Raw genomic sequence first — 17034 nt, 5'->3', positions numbered from 1 at the left:
ACCATTAAAATTCTGCCTGGTAAAATTTCATAAAAACTGTCAATTAAAACGTTCCCTTTAAATAAAATGGCGACACCTGCGGCTTTAGATTCGTTAGACCCGGACCACACCGAAGGTCCGAGTCTCCAATCTCTTTCATATTTTTTATAGTCCATGCGATGTGGGATGCAGCATTCCTGTAGGAAAAAAACTGACGCGGTAAGAATAGAGAGGTAATCAAACAGGGCAGCTCTTCTTGTCTTAGAATGCACGCTTCTTACATTTAAGGAAAGACCACATAACTCAGCCATGAGGAAAAGGGAGAGAGACAGTCTTTATAATCTTACCCGAGGTGGCCTCAGCAGTCCTCCGCGTCGCCAGAGACCCCACTTGCACTCTCATAGCCTTCAATTTTGGAGTCCACGGAAAATATGGAGAAGGTAGGAGAGGAACTCCCATCACTTAGCTGACCCCCCGCCATACCTGAGGCACTAATCATAAATGGATCCCATATGGACTCCACGGGCAACATTTCATCTGCTGGAGCTTTTTTGGCAGCGACCTCCCCTTCGATAGGGGCAGGAATTGCGCTCCCTGACGTCTCTGGGACCTCCGTCACCTCGGAGGCAGCTGTCCGTGTATCCCCCAACTGGCTAGAAGGGGGTGGACCTTTAGTTGTCACTTTCGGGGGCACGTCCAGTGGTTTCCCTGCCTTCGCCAATGCAGGTACTTCCATCGGCACCCCCGCTGCCACCTCCGAGTACGCCCTACGTCGCTTGTGTGTCGCTGCCGCTCCGCCCGGGTCCTCTGCCTCAGGTACAGGCTGACCCAGCATCTCTTGCGGACCAGTAGGATCAGCTTCATCCGAACTACCCGTCTCCCCAGTTTCCTGGGGGGGCTTTTTCGTCCGCTGATCACTGGATCGACGCTTGTTCCGTCTCTGCTCTTTTGGGTCACCTGTTTGGGGGGGTCTGCTAGAGGTATCCATCTCATCCTGGCCTTCTCCTTGGGGTTCCTCTCCTTCTGGGGGTACGATCTGGCCTGCTGGCTGCTCGGGACGCCTCGGCCGGACCTCGGGTTGTTCCGATCTGTGGGGACAAAATGCAAAAAGGTGACCAACTCGGCTGCAATATCGACACCTTTTCCCCAGAGGGCAAGTTTTGGCCTCGTGCTCAGAGCTGCCACAGTTCCTACAGGTGCTCTCGCAGGACTCATTGGTGTGACCGTACTTTTGGCATTTCCTACAGAATGGAGGCATCCCTGAAAAATAAAAGTCTCCTGCCATATCTCCTAATTTAAAACGTGCTGGCGGCAGCATTATCCCTCCTGTAAAATTGGCATCTCTGTAGCATGTCACTAGAAATCTCCATTTAGAGGTCCAGACCCCAACCTCATTCATCACTTTGCCAATACACTTTACCGTTTTAAAATAGGGGGATAAAAAGGACATCACATCTTTTACGTCAGCAAATGGGCAGTACATCTTAATAACAATCATTTTTGTGATGTCCAAAACATGCTCGTAAAAATCCACTCCGTCCAGTCTCGGGTCCTTTTTTACTGCATATGCCGCCAGCAGATCTTGGAATACTCCATTCTGTATAAATGTGATGTCATAGGTTCTTCTTCTTGGGTAGTCCTGCACTGCCAAAATCTCCCTCTTTTGGACATTGAAAATGCCAACAAGCACGGTCTCCACCACGAATTTCAAGCCGCAAGTCGTCGCCTTCTCCTCCGAAAGAATTACTCGCACAGTATTCTTAATCCGGGCATATGCCGGTATGTCACCTGGATTTTCATCCATAGTGAGTCTTTTAGGAAAGTCACGCCACCCGTTGGTGACGTAACGTCTACGCAACCTCCCCTTTTCGGCCGGAACCTACACGGGGGTATGTGGATCGCAACCCGTTGCTCAGGACTAAGCCTCTCTCCCAAATAGCAGCACGGGGGTGAAGTCCAGGCGAACCTGGACGATCCCCCGAGGCCGAGAGAGAGGGTACCTGAGCACCTCCTAACCAAGACCAGGCAGCACTGACTACAAGTAATCAGAACTACACTTGATCTCAGCCAGAAGGCCGAGAAGCGATAACCCGAACGGGCCGCGCGTTGCCCGGGCCTGCCCGATACTGCTGTTCAGCACTTGCAGCGATTCAGCCTACTTCTAGGCAATTCCATGGGGCCCTGCAGGCTCACACACTCACAGCTACACGGGAGGTGAATAAAGGCCGGAGAGGAAGCCAGACAGGATTTGCTTCTTTTGCTTGCACCACAATGCAGTGCTGAAAGAGGAGGAATCTACATAAAAACGCCTTCCTGGCAACGCCCAAATGCCCTGCTGCCATGCAGATAAACACTGGCAGCGGCAGCAAGTGCATGCCCACATCCACCCCTTGTTCCTTCACACCTTGTATCAGCTGTAATCCAGTCCAGTCCAGTGCTGCCTGCTGAGCAGCACTGACCAACACTGCCTGGGCCCAGGCTTTTATCTCTGAGGCCCCATTATGATGTCAGAAAGCTGGCTCTGGCTCCTCAGGGCTCCACTTTGACACGTGCAAAGTTCCGTCTGAACTTTATATAAGACGGTGCGGCTCAGTCAGTCACTCAGTGTTGCCTGAGAGGGCAACACTGCAACAGCCGGCCGCCAGGCTGTCTTTTTTTGCACAGCTAGTTGCCTCCAGGAGGCCACAAGAGGGAGACAAGGGACTGCAAAATGGAAAATAAGCATCCACCAACTTTACAGACAACTTCTCCTTGCTCCTACAACCTCCATCCTTGCACAGTTTGTTATTCTTCTAGGTAACATAGTAACAAATCCAAATTGCTGCTCTCTTTGTAGGCAAGCAAGGCTTTGTTGCAACTGCAATTCTTACTCCTTCTTGAAATGTAGGGACGACAGTACATTCCATCACATCCATCTAGTGTACACAGGTAGGTCCATTGTGGCGGGCGGGCGGGCGGGCGGCTTTAATGGCTGTTTGCTGTTCCCCTACTCCACTCCACTATTTGACTGTGGTGCTGCATCAATCAGTGGCTGGCTCAGGTGCAGCTCTTTAACTTACCTAAAAGGGAGGGCGGAGAGAAGACAAGGAAGGTGAATGAGCTGTTCCAATGTGAAATGCCGGAAACACAGACACACAGACGACACAAAACAAGAGGTGGCAATGTATTCATTAATTGCATTTAATCAATTAGCTCATTATCACTCATGCATTGTCCAACAGGTGTTGAAATAATGGGATTAAAAGGGGAGATCCCTTCAGAAAGACAGAAACAATGGCAAACACAAAAAACACTTTTGGAATCTGATTTTAGTCAACACATAAGGAAAGGGTGCACCGGTCCTGGAAATACTGCAATACCAGGTCAATGCGTGGAGTGGACAGAGCAAGCTCTATTTCCATCTCCCTGTTCTAAAAATCCATTCAATATATGGTCCCCAGATAGGGGACGTATCAGATATTAAACTGATAAGAACAGATTTTTTTTTTTTTTCAGTTGGCTACCCCCTTGCGGGGGTGTCAATGATTTATTACTTAAAATTCAAAAACATTTACAATGAATTACAGCTTTTTACAATGAATTACAGTAATAAAATCAATTTACATAAAAACACATAAAAGGGGACATGGTGGCAAATTCTTATATATTGGAGTTCCATTCTTTTACAAACCATTTATTTGAAAGGGTGGCATTTCTTTTTTTATCTAATAAATAATAAATGTACATCTCGCTAAAACAAAGACCTAAAACATCGTCAACAGATAAAACATCGTGCTTAAAAATCAGGATGTTCCTGGCCTTCCACAGAGCTTCTTTTACGCAGTTCATCGTCTTCCATGCAATAGTCTTTTGGTTCGCGGTTGGGCATCCAAAGAGTCCATATAAAATCATTTCGTAAGTCAAGTCCTTTAGGTCTGCCATCTTCTTCATTAGAGGGAATATCTTTATCCAAATATGTTTAGTAAAATCGCAAGTCCAAAAAATATGACGCACGGTCTCCTCAGCCTGGCAGCCTTCCCTCGGACAGATGGCAGACCTCGCGAATCCTCTCCTGAATTGGAATGCCCGGCATGGAAGACATTGATGAACGCAGCTCCAGGCCAGGTCCATCTGTGTATTAAAAAGATAAAACACATTAACCATTTTGAAGATAAAAGCACAGCGTTCATTATTAAAATTTTCAATATTAGTGACGACTTCATTTCCTCTTATGTCTTTTATAAGTTTCTTACTGTTTATCATGTCATTAAAATTTTTCCCTTTAAAATTAAACAAGGCCACTATTTTCTCTAAAATCACGTAATTTGCTGGTAGATTAAAAGCATAAGGTGAGGTTAAAACAATTTCAAACCACCCCATCCTTCGCATAAAAAACCCAGTATTAAAACGTAGAAAATAAGACCAATGATGTTGTTTAAAAAGAGAATTAAGACAGAAACAAAAGTACTTGATTAAAAGAAACCTATTAAAATCTGGAAAGTCTTTGCCACCCTTTGGTTTGATTTTCATTACCGTCTCACGTTTAAGTTTCTCCATTCTGGAACTCCAAAAGAAGGTAAAACAAGCTTTAGTAATTTTTCTTAATAAAACCGTGGGAGGAGGGAAAACCATGCTTAAGTATAAAAGCAAAGGTAAAATTATCATTTTAATTATTAAAATTTTTCCCTCCATGGTAAGCTTCCTCATGTTCCACATGCATATTTTTTGATTTACCTTCTGCGCCACCATGTCCCAACTGATAAAACCATTGTCGTACCCACTGAAGGAGACACCTAAAATTTTAATATTATCAGACACAGGAACCGGTATATCTCTAAGAGCCATGCTTCCTATGTTTAAAATATGACTCTTGCTGAAGTTTACTTTAAAACCGGAAGCACAGCAATAAAACTCGATTTGCCTAAGGGTTCTCTGAAGCGACAGGGCGTCCCTACATAAAACCGCCACATCATCCATGTACCCCACTGCTTTGGCCTCTACGCCGCCTCCCCCGGGCAGGGGGACTCCACGGATACACTTATCGCGGCGAATTGCGCATAACAGAGGCTCCAATGCACATATAAAAAGCAGTGGGGACAAGGGACACCCCTGCTTCACCCCAGAGTTTAAAAATACGTCCTGTGTCTTAAAACCATTCACTAAAATTTTGCTGGTGCATTCTCTGTAAAAGGCTTTAATAGATAATAAAAATCCTTCAGGTATACCCATACGTTCTAAAACCTTAAAAAGATAAAAATGAGAGACACGGTCGAACGCCTTCTCAAAGTCTATAGATAAAATGGCTAATTTACCTTTTCTAGACCTCGTGTCCTCAATCACGTCTTTTATTAGGTTTAAATTATCCCAGATGCTGCGGCCTGGCACCCCACACACCTGGTCAGAGTGTATAATGTGGGGTATTATGGCTTTTAATCTATTTGCACATATTTTAGCCATAATTTTATAGTCGCTATTTAGAAGGGTTATTGGTCTCCAATTCTTTAAAACTGTGATGTCACCCGTCTTATACAGCAGGGAGACCTCACCCTTCCGCCAGGACTTAGGCAGCATCTTGGAATTAAAAACATCAGAAAAAAGGTTAAAAAGATCCTCTTTTAAAATGTCACAAAATTTTACATAAAACTCACTGGGTATACCGTCCGGTCCGGGAACTTTCCCTGTTTTAAAACTCTTAACAGTTTCTAAAACCTCCTGCTCCGTCAGCTCCTGTAATAAAAAATTCTGGGAGACAGGGTCTAAAACAGTAGTAATCTCCTTCAGTGAGTCACGCATAAAATTATGATCCACAGTCTTAACATTAAAAAGGTCAGTGTAAAACTCATGAACTTTACTTAAAAGACCCTGTACATCTGACACCCCTTCTATATTTTTGATAATTGCCTTTTTGTTATTTATTTTCTTAAAAAAGTACCTGGAGCAGGTCTCGTTCTCCTCCACATGTTGTATTTTTGAACGGAATATAATCTCTTTACCTTTCTGCTCCAGGCACTGGGCTATCTCCTTTTTCAAATTGGTGATGTCATCTTTAACGTCTATGTCATGATCTTGCATTTTGTACAGGGTCTGCAGACGGGTATTGAGAATTTTAAAAAAAGCGTATTTCTCTTTGGCTTTCGCCACGCTTTTCTTAATAAAAAAATCTTTTATTTTCTTTTTCATTTTCTCCCACCATGCACTGATGGGAGTACGTGTGTCTCTTACCCGCCTGCTTTCTTGGTAAAATTCAATAAAATCTGCTAAAACCTGTGGATCGTCTAAAAGGGAAACATTCATCTTCCAGGACTTTTTACATACAATATTATTAAGATCATGCTTTACTTTAAAAGATAAAAGCCTGTGATCTGAAAACACATTGGTTAAAACTTCACAATTAAAAGGCAGTAAATTTTCAGAACAAAAGATAAAATCAATCCTGGAGCTACAGGTGGCGTTGCTCCAGGTAACGCCGGCTTCCTCTGGACTGCTCCTGTTACATTCTTTGTATATGTCCTTTAATTTAAAATCAGTCACGATATCCTTGAGCAGTCCAGAGGTCTTGTCATAGTTCCTACTCGTACTGTTGGTAAGCCGGCGTTCTCCTCTCAGGATACAATTAAAATCACCTGCGAGGATAAAAGGCTCAGATGTGTTGATAAAAAGCGGTAAAATCTCCAGCATCCTCGCTCTTTCGTTCTTTTCTGGTGATCCGTAAAAATTTAAAAACTGCCACTTTACACCATCAATAAAAGCTTTAACCATTAAAATACGTCCTGGTAAGATTTCTTGAATAAAATCAATTAAAACGTTTCCCTTAAAAAGAATGGCGACCCCTGCTGATCTGGACTCGTTGGATCCAGACCAGACGGATGGACCATACTTCCAATCCTTTTTGTAATTTTCATATCTCATTGTATGGGGAATGCCGCACTCCTGCAGGAAAAATACAGAGGCTGCCAGGCAAGATAAAAAATTGAAGAGAGCAACCCTTCTCACTTTTGACTTGGCGCCCCTCACGTTGAGGGAGATTCCCATGAGCTCAGACATCGTGGAGAGTTAAAGCAAAATTCTGATTTTAAAATAATAAATAATAGGCGTACTTAAAATCAGATTGCTCCTCCACCAGCAATACCCGAAACCTCACTTGAACTCATGGCCCCGCCCTCATCCGACTCAACTGAAAAGAGGGACGAGGCAGGAGAAGAACTACTGTCGCTGAGAGCTGAGCCAGCAACACTCACCTCGTACACGGGGAGCCCAGACTCGCACAGCCTCACCTGGGTCTCTCTCGGTTGACCGACTGGGTCCATGTCTGGTGGGTCCCCCAAGGGCCCCGCCTCTCCCCCCTGGGCCCGTGAAGGCCGGTCTAGAGGGGGAGGTTGTGCGCATGGCGGGGTGTCCGATAATACGGAGGGAGCAGTGCCCGTCCTCCTCACCAGTGCAGGCGAGGAGGGGGTCCCAGGAGGAGCCACATCTTTCCGCACGGACGTATCCATCTGCTCCTCCCCTGTCTCCCTCCTACTGGCACGTTCTTGCTTCCCCTTTTTACGGGGACCCACCTGTACCCAGTTTTCTCCTTCCGAGTCGGTCTCTAGAGACCCAGGATTAGGAGCAGGCCCGGCACCGCCTGAGCAACCAGCCGTCTGGGATGCCACAGATTCATCGATGGCCTGCTTCCTCTTGGCCTGCCGTTTTTCCTTGGCGCTGGGCTCCATTTTATCCCCTGAGGTTACTGGCTGAGAGGCACCTGTTTTCGCTTCGGCTGGCCGTACCCTTGAAGCCCAGGTACCTCTCTGCTCTTTCGCCGCAACAGCTTGTTCTCCTCCTTGAGGACGGGACTGCTCTGCTGGTGGAGCACGTGGGGGCACCTCGGGTTGCTCATCTTCTTCGCCTCGGTACCTATGTGGACAAGCATAATAAAGATGACCAGTTTTTTGACAAAAATTGCATTTTTTCTCTCCTGTACATTCTCTCATTGTGTGTTGTTTACTTCCACAGTTCCTGCAGGTGACATCGCAGTTAAAACTGGTATGTCCATAGGTACCGCAGGCCCTGCAGAAGTTTGGCATTCCTGAGAAATAGAGGTCGCCATTCACATTCCCAAGTTTAAAACGAGCAGGTGGTAGCTTCGTTTCTTGGGTGGAGGGGTCCTTTATTAGCGTAACAATGAATTTCCATTTGACGGTCCACACACCGCACTCGTTCATAACTCTCCCCAGCAGCTTAACGTTCTTAAAGTATGCAGCAAGAAACGCTGCCACTTCCTGATCTTTCACGTATGGGGAATACATTTTAATCACTACGAGTTTGGTTACTTCAAAAGCGTGTTCAATTACCTGGACTCCCAAGGCCATGAGTTCACCTTGTTGCCTCTCAGCTTTTCCCATGGCATCACGGAGGATTCCTTCTCCCATAAAGGTTACATCGTACACTCCACGCCTTGGGTAGTCCTGGATCGCCAAAATCTCGTTCTTGTGGACCGCCAACCGCTTTTCCAAAATATCGTGGACAAGGAACTTGAGACCACGAGGACCGCCTCCACCCTCTGCCAAGATAAATCTTGCAGTATTCCGCAACCGGGCGTATACCGGCACCGCATCAGGTCCGCCTGCCATTTGCGTGGCCAGGTCGGTACCGCACAGCTTGCGCTGCGCCCTTTGGGTTCAAGGAGACACACCAAAGGGCTGGGGGGGGATCGCAACTCGTTGCTCAGGACTAAGCCTCTCTCCCAAATAGCAGCACGGGGGTGAAGTCCAGGCGAACCTGGACGATCCCCCGAGGCCGAGAGAGAGGGTACCTGAGCACCTTCTGACTAAAAACCTCCTGTATAAATACACTTGGTCTTAGCCAAAAGGCCGAGAAGCGATAACCCGAACGGGCCGCGTGTTGCCCGAGCCTGCCCGATACTGCTGTTCAGCCCTTGCAGCGATTCAGCCTACTTCTAGGCAATTCCATGGGGCCCTGCAGGCTCACACACTCACAGCTACACGGGAGGTGAATAAAGGCCGGAGAGGAAGCCAGACAGGATTTGCTTCTTTTGCTTGCACCACAATGCAGTGCTGAAAGAGGAGGAATCTACATAAAAACGCCTTCCTGGCAACGCCCAAATGCCCTGCTGCCATGCAGATAAACACTGGCAGCGGCAGCAAGTGCATGCCCACAGCCACCCCTTGTTCCTTCACACCTTGTATCAGCTGTAATCCAGTCCAGTCCAGTGCTGCCTGCTGAGCAGCACTGACCAACACTGCCTGGGCCCAGGCTTTTATCTCTGAGGCCCCATTATGATGTCAGAAAGCTGGCTCTGGCTCCTCAGGGCTCCACTATGACACGTGCAAAGTTCCGTCTGAACTTTATATAAGACGGTGCGGCTCAGTCAGTCACTCAGTGTTGCCTGAGAGGGCAACACTGCAACAGCCGGCCGCCAGGCTGTCTTTTTTTGCACAGCTAGTTGCCTCCAGGAGGCCACAAGAGGGAGACAAGGGACTGCAAAATGGAAAATAAGCATCCACCAACTTTACAGACAACTTCTCCTTGCTCCTACAACCTCCATCCTTGCACAGTTTGTTATTCTTCTAGGTAACATAGTAACAAATCCAAATTGCTGCTCTCTTTGTAGGCAAGCAAGGCTTTGTTGCAACTGCAATTCTTACTCCTTCTTGAAATGTAGGGACGACAGTACATTCCATCGCATCCATCTAGTGTACACAGGTAGGTCCATTGTGGCGGGCGGGCGGGCGGCTTTAATGGCTGTTTGCTGTTCCCCTACTCCACTCCACTATTTGACTGTGGTGCTGCATCAATCAGTGGCTGGCTCAGGTGCAGCTCTTTAACTTACCTAAAAGGGAGGGCGGAGAGAAGACAAGGAAGGTGAATGAGCTGTTCCAATGTGAAATGCCGGAAACACAGACACACAGACGACACAAAACAAGAGGTGGCAATGTATTCATTAATTGCATTTAATCAATTAGCTCATTATCACTCATGCATTGTCCAACAGGTGTTGAAATAATGGGATTAAAAGGGGAGATCCCTTCAGAAAGACAGAAACAATGGCAAACACAAAAAACACTTTTGGAATCTGATTTTAGTCAACACATAAGGAAAGGGTGCACCGGTCCTGGAAATACTGCAATACCAGGTCAATGCGTGGAGTGGACAGAGCAAGCTCTATTTCCATCTCCCTGTTCTAAAAATCCATTTAATATATGGTCCCCAGATAGGGGACGTATCAGATATTAAACTGATAAGAACAGATAAGGTTTCAACAAAGTTTTTTATTGGCAAAAATAATATATTTTACAGACTTTTTTTAAAATTGAAACCACAAGATAAAATCAACAGCATAATACATGAATATTCATACATTTAAATGAATACAAAAGTAATAATAATAAGACCAGTAATACAGATGTTATAATAAAAGTACAGAACAATAGCAGGATAAAATTTATACAGGGCATAAAAGACATAAAAGAATAAAACCATTTTTATTTACAATGTTATGGTATTCCACATTTGCAAACACCACATGGATGTTGCTTCTTTTACCCCTAGCTGCTTTTTGTCCCTAAGATAATAAATATACATTTCACTTAGGGCATATTTCACACAATTTTTAACGTCAATAAAATCATGTTTAAAAAGCAGAATGTTCCTAACCTTCCAGATGGCATTCTTAAAACAGTTTAAAATGATCCAACAGACCATTTGCTGTTTAAAACTTGGGCAGTTAAAAAGACCATAAAACACGTATTCAAATTTAAGATCTTTAAGACCGCAGGCCCATTTCAGCAATGGGCCTACCTTCCTCCAAACCTCCTGTGCATATGGGCAGTTCCAAAACAGGTGCATTACCGTCTCGTCGTCACCACACCTGTCTCTCGGGCACTTGGCTCTCGCCACCAGTCCTCGCCTATGCTGGAATTCACGAGTAGGGAGGCACTGGTGAACGATTGCCCAGGCAAGGTCCTTGTGCACATTTGCCATAAATTTCCCGAAAACGTTCCGCCACACCACCTTGGACCTTGCCTGTGAGAAATTTGAAACTGCCAGTGTATCCTCCTGCCGCCTACAGGAGAGTGACACTTTTTTCTGGTCCCCCAATATGTCAGGCTCCAATTCTTGGAGACCTAGGAGCCTGACAGTTTTTTCGAGCACCGCATATTGTTTTGGGGGACACAGAAGCACAGGAGAATTCAAAGGGACACGAAACCATCGTTTAAAAATCATGCCCGTAGCGTACTTTAAAAAGTAGCTAAAAATACCATCAGAATTATACATTTTAAAACAGAAGCAAAAGTATTTAATGTAAAAGAAGTTAAAAAGGTTAGGAACATCTCTCCCGCCATTGTCCTTACATCTGTACATAAAATCACGTTTTAGTTTTTCCATTTTGGAACCCCATAAAAACATAAAACAGATCCTGGTCACTTTTTTAATATATAAAATTGTTGGAGGGAAAACCATAGCTACATAAAGCATTATGGGTAATAAAACAGATTTAATTATTAAAACTTTTCCCTCCATGGTGAGATTTCTCAAATTCCACATTAAAACCTTTTTTTCCATTTTGGCAATTACTGAATCCCAATTGGGTCTCCCATCGTTTTCTTGATTAAAAACAATTCCTAAAATTTTTATCTGATCCTGCTGCATGTTAACTCCTGGTGTCACAGAGGAATCCCATACACCAGTATAAAAACAGTCACACTTATCAACGTTTAATTTAAAACTAGAGGCTTCACAAAAAAAGCCGGTGTTCCTCAATGCCCGTCTCATAGAAGCGGCGTCTGGGCATAGGACGGTGGCGTCATCCATATAGCCTAGGATTTTTATCTGGTTCCCCCTTCCTCCAGGTATGGGCACGCCTCTGATGACTTTATCATCTCTTATTAGGGTGAACAGAGGTTCTATGGCACAAATAAAAAGGAGCGGAGACAACGGGCACCCCTGTTTCACCCCTGATAAAAGAGGAACACCTTTAGTTAAAAATCCGTTGATAGAAATTTGGCTAAAACAGGATCGATATAAAAGCTTAATACGTGTTAAAATAATTTCAGGAACAGCCATCTTTTTAAGAACCATAAAAAGATATTCATGGGAGACCCGGTCAAAAGCCTTCTCGAAATCTAAGGATAAAATAGCAAGGCTTTGACCCCTTTCTTTAAAATACCAAATGATGTCACGTAAAATATTCAGGGACTCAGTAATTGACCTCCCAGGTACCCCACATACCTGGTTTGGATGGATTAATTTATGAATAAAAGGTTTAAAACGGATTGTTATTAGTTTAGCTAAAATTTTACAATCAACGTTTAAAAGAGTAATAGGGCGCCAGTTTTTTAACTGGTCCCTCTCACCTTTTTTAAAAATTAAGGACACAATCCCCCTCCTCCAGGAAGGGGGCAGCTCTTCAGTAATAAAAACTTCCTTATACAATAAAAACATGTCATTCTTTAAAATTTCCCAAAAAGCATGATAAAATTCGATGGGCAGACCATCTTCCCCAGGAGCTTTCCCATTAGAAAAACTTTTAAAAGCAAATAAAAGTTCCTCCAAGGTAATATTACGGGATAAAACTTCCTGGTCTAAAATATCTAGCTTGGCATCAAGGGAATTAAGAACATGTTCTAAAAAGGAAGGATCAATATTTTTCTTGTTAAAAAGAGATTGGTAGAAATTAAAAGCAGAATTTAAAATGCCGACCATAGTGGTTTCTCCTTCAAGGTTTAAAATGACATCTCGTTTATCCATTACCTTTTTGAAGAAGAACCGGGAACACTTCTCGCCATCCTCGAGGTGCTTTACATGTGAATTAAAAATTATTTGTTTCCCTTTCTCTTCTATGGCATGTTTTATTTCAGCTTTAAGATTTAAGATATCATCATCAACATCCATACCAATCTCCTTCAATTTAAAAAGTACATGTAAACGTTTATTAAGAACATAAAACCATTGTTTTTTCTCTTTTGCTTTCTTCTTACCTGCTCGAATAAAAAAAGCTCTGATTTTGGGTTTAATGCCCTCCCACCAGTGTAGCATAGGCTGACTGGGCGCTCTATGGGACTGCCAACACTGGTAGGTCCGCACAAACTCCTCTTTAATGATGGGGTCCTCCAGGAGTGTGGTGTTTAGTCTCCAGGGACCCCTACAAGCTTTTTGCTCTCCCTCTAGCTCCAGGTGCACTGAAAGGAGCTTGTGATCAGATAAAATATTTGTTAAAAGCAAACATTTTTTGGGAATAAAACTATTAGAAGTGAAAATAAAATCAATTCTGGAGCTCACTCTTCCATTGGACCAGGTGGGGCCTGGGTCCGCAGGCAAGAGTTCCCTCCAGCAATCTTTCAATTTAAAATCACCAATAAAATTCTTGAGCAGGTAAGAAGTACGGTCAATTTTTCGATTAAAATCCCCACCCTGCCGGTGTTCTCCATCTCGCACACAGTTAAAATCACCACCCACCAGCAGGGGGGTAGACCCAACACAAAACAATGGTAAAATCTCTAATAGTTCTGCCCTCTCCTGTTTGGTAGGAGGGGCATAAACGTTTAAAACACGAATTAAAATTCCATTAAAAAGCAAATGTATTAAAATAGCTCTGCCGGGCATGATTTCAGTCACTGTTTGGATGGAGATAAAACGACCTCGGCAGAGCAATCCAACCCCCGCAGAGCGACAGTCATTTCCACCAGACCAGACTGAGGGGCCTAGTTTCCAGTCCATCTTTAAATCTTGATATTCCAAGTCATTAGGGATTCCACATTCTTGAAGCAGGCAAAGGTCAAAGTCCACAGTCTCTAAAAATGAAAATAAAGCAGTCCTGCGGACAGGGCTCTTTAGGGACCTCACATTTAGTGAGGCGACTTTGATAGGAACCAACATAGTCTTAGTTGAGGTCAGGGTCCGAACCAGAAGAGTCGTACTCGGAGATCAGCTGCGAGTCTGGACCCCCTTTTTGAGGGGTCAATAAATCTTGGATGTTGGTAGGGTCAGAGCCAGATACGTGGGCGGCTCCAACCCCCACACTGCTCTCATCCGAACTCCGATAGGCAGCTTTCCTCCGAACTCCGGACTCCTCTTCCTCTCGCTGTCTCTTTGCAGAATGGCTCCTATCCATCTCCTCGAAGTCGCTCTCACCCATCTCTGGCCCCTGGCTGAAGATATCGCTGATGTCCTTCCTGGGCAGCTGCACAGGGGCCTGTGAGGTCCCATCACTCTTGGCAACCTTTGCCTGCTTACGGGGAGCCTTCATCGCAAGCCCCTCCACAACCGCAGTGGAGGAACTTTGCTCCGACCCCCCCGTTGACCGGAAATGGTCAAAACGAGGCTCCAATCCAGCATATTTTAGGGTTTTCTTAATGGAGCCCTCGTCTGACACAGAGTGTCTCCGCTCCATGCCCACACTCTTGGGACAGGCGTCAGGTCCTACTGCAGAACCTACGGAGCCACGACGCCTGTCGCTAACCACTGCCTCAACAGGGTCCACTGCAGGCGGAGCAGAGGACCTGTTTGCAGAGGTGCCGGTCAACTTATGTCCAGCAGAGTCAGAATTCCTCCTGCTCTGCCTGGACCCGGTGGAATCCCTATGGCCGTCCCTCGAGGCTGACATCGGTGGGCCCCCCGATGGAGCTGTGAAGGACTTTGGCCTGGACCCCTCAGTCGTCAATGCTCGTTTTGGGGCATTACCAGCGGCGTCTGCACATGTTGCAAACTGCCGCTCTGGCCCTGGTCTGGGTGGCCCAGATTTCGCTCTGCGGGGGCAATCTTTAAAAGCATGCCCAGTCATGCCGCACAGATTGCACAACACCTCGGAACTGCATTTTGCCGCTACGTGTCCAACCTGGCCACACCTGTTACACTGCACCACATGGGGCCGGTCACAATGTTCTCTGGTGTGGCCATATCTCAAGCAGTTCCGGCAGGCTATTGGCATCTGGGGGTAAAATAGGAATCCTCGATTCTTCCCAATGGCAAAGTTCTGGGGTGGGTGATGTAAGCCTCCAATGCCATTGGGATCCTGGCGGAACTTCACCCAATATTTTCTTTTGCCATTCCAGAAGCTCTGGGTGTTCAAGATTTTATGTGAGAAGCGGACCTCCCTGCAGTAACGACTGAGGAAGGTTTCAATGTCACACTCTGAGACAAATGGACTGAACATGCACATCACGAGCGGGACTTCTTCCTCCCCGTAGAGGAATAAAAAGTTCAGTCCATTTAGCCGCTCCTCACTCTGGTCCGCATCAGACAATCTTTTGTGCATGTTGTCGCAACATGCCGCGGCCGTAAAGGATACGGTGTACCGACCGCGGCTTTCCTGGTCGTTGAGACACAGGATGTCCGCCCGCTTGAGCCCCAGGAAGTCCAGCAGAATCACCTCCACAATGAAGCGAAGGTTCTTCCGCTGGCGATGGCCTTCTTCCACCTCGATGCGGACGGACTGGCGCAACCGGGTGTCCCCGGATGCAAATCCAAATGTAAATGGCATTTTCAGTGCCTGGGGGCTAAGCCTGTCCCTTATAGCAGCAAGGGCTCAGATTCCACAATTAAGTGGAACCCTCCCCCAAGGCCAAGGATTAGGGTACCCCAGACACCTACGAAGCCCGATAAACGCCCTCGGAACGCTCTTAGAAAAACGCCTCAAGGCCGGTTGACCTCTTGGGTAAGGCGCGATCGCAACTCGTTGTCCGGGGGCTAAGCCCACTCCCCAAATAGCAGCAAGGGGGTGAAGTCTCTCTGTGAAAAGAGACGATCCCCCAAGGCCAAGGAGCAGGGTACCCCGGACACCTCCCAACAAAACCAGATGCAGAAATACTACACCTGATCTTGCCAAAAGGCCGAGAAGCGATAACCCGAACGGGCCGCGCGTTGCCCGAGCCTGCCCGATACTGCTGTTCAGCCCTTGCAGCGATTCAGCCTACTTCTAGGCAATTCCATGGGGCCCTGCAGGCTCACACACTCACAGCTACACGGGAGGTGAATAAAGGCCGGAGAGGAAGCCAGACAGGATTTGCTTCTTTTGCTTGCACCACAATGCAGTGCTGAAAGAGGAGGAATCTACATAAAAACGCCTTCCTGGCAACGCCCAAATGCCCTGCTGCCATGCAGATAAACACTGGCAGCGGCAGCAAGTGCATGCCCACAGCCACCCCTTGTTCCTTCACACCTTGTATCAGCTGTAATCCAGTCCAGTCCAGTGCTGCCTGCTGAGCAGCACTGACCAACACTGCCTGGGCCCAGGCTTTTATCTCTGAGGCCCCATTATGATGTCAGAAAGCTGGCTCTGGCTCCTCAGGGCTCCACTATGACACGTGCAAAGTTCCGTCTGAACTTTATATAAGACGGTGCGGCTCAGTCAGTCACTCAGTGTTGCCTGAGAGGGCAACACTGCAACAGCCGGCCGCCAGGCTGTCTTTTTTTGCACAGCTAGTTGCCTCCAGGAGGCCACAAGAGGGAGACAAGGGACTGCAAAATGGAAAATAAGCATCCACCAACTTTACAGACAACTTCTCCTTGCTCCTACAACCTCCATCCTTGCACAGTTTGTTATTCTTCTAGGTAACATAGTAACAAATCCAAATTGCTGCTCTCTTTGAAGGCAAGCAAGGCTTTGTTGCAACTGCAATTCTTACTCCTTCTTGAAATGTAGGGACGACAGTACATTCCATCACATCCATCTAGTGTACACAGGTAGGTCCATTATGGCGGGCGGGCGGGCGGCTTTAATGGCTGTTTGCTGTTCCCCTACTCCACTCCACTATTTGACTGTGGTGCTGCATCAATCAGTGGCTGGCTCAGGTGCAGCTCTTTAACTTACCTAAAAGGGAGGGCGGAGAGAAGACAAGGAAGGTGAATGAGCTGTTCCAATGTGAAATGCCGGAAACACAGACACACAGACGACACAAAACAAGAGGTGGCAATGTATTCATTAATTGCATTTAATCAATAAGCTCATTATCACTCATGCATTGTCCAACAGGTGTTGAAATAATGGGATTAAAAGGGGAGATCCCTTCAGAAAGACAGAAACAATGGCAAACACAAAAAACACTTTTGGAATCTGATTTTAGTCAACACATAAGG

At 46.0% G+C, this 17034-nt stretch overlaps 1 non-coding gene and 1 pseudogene across 1 annotated transcript; both read right to left on the bottom strand.

Moving 5' to 3' along the window:
• Nucleotides 1-3304: 3304 nt before the first annotated feature.
• LOC142718418 (U2 spliceosomal RNA) lies at nt 3305-3529 on the bottom strand (annotated as a pseudogene).
• Nucleotides 3530-10056: 6527 nt separating this feature from the next.
• Nucleotides 10057-10248, bottom strand: LOC142718400 (U2 spliceosomal RNA). The gene has a single exon (XR_012872521.1). It is a non-coding gene; the product is annotated as a U2 spliceosomal RNA (small nuclear RNA).
• Between the last annotated feature and the right edge of the window lie 6786 nt (nt 10249-17034).

This window comes from Rhinoderma darwinii, unplaced genomic scaffold (genome assembly GCF_050947455.1).
Source record: "Rhinoderma darwinii isolate aRhiDar2 unplaced genomic scaffold, aRhiDar2.hap1 Scaffold_466, whole genome shotgun sequence".
In the NCBI taxonomy this organism is placed as follows: domain Eukaryota; kingdom Metazoa; phylum Chordata; class Amphibia; order Anura; family Rhinodermatidae; genus Rhinoderma; species Rhinoderma darwinii.
Note: the sequence above shows the minus strand (reverse complement) of the source record. Positions and strands in the feature narration are given on the sequence as shown.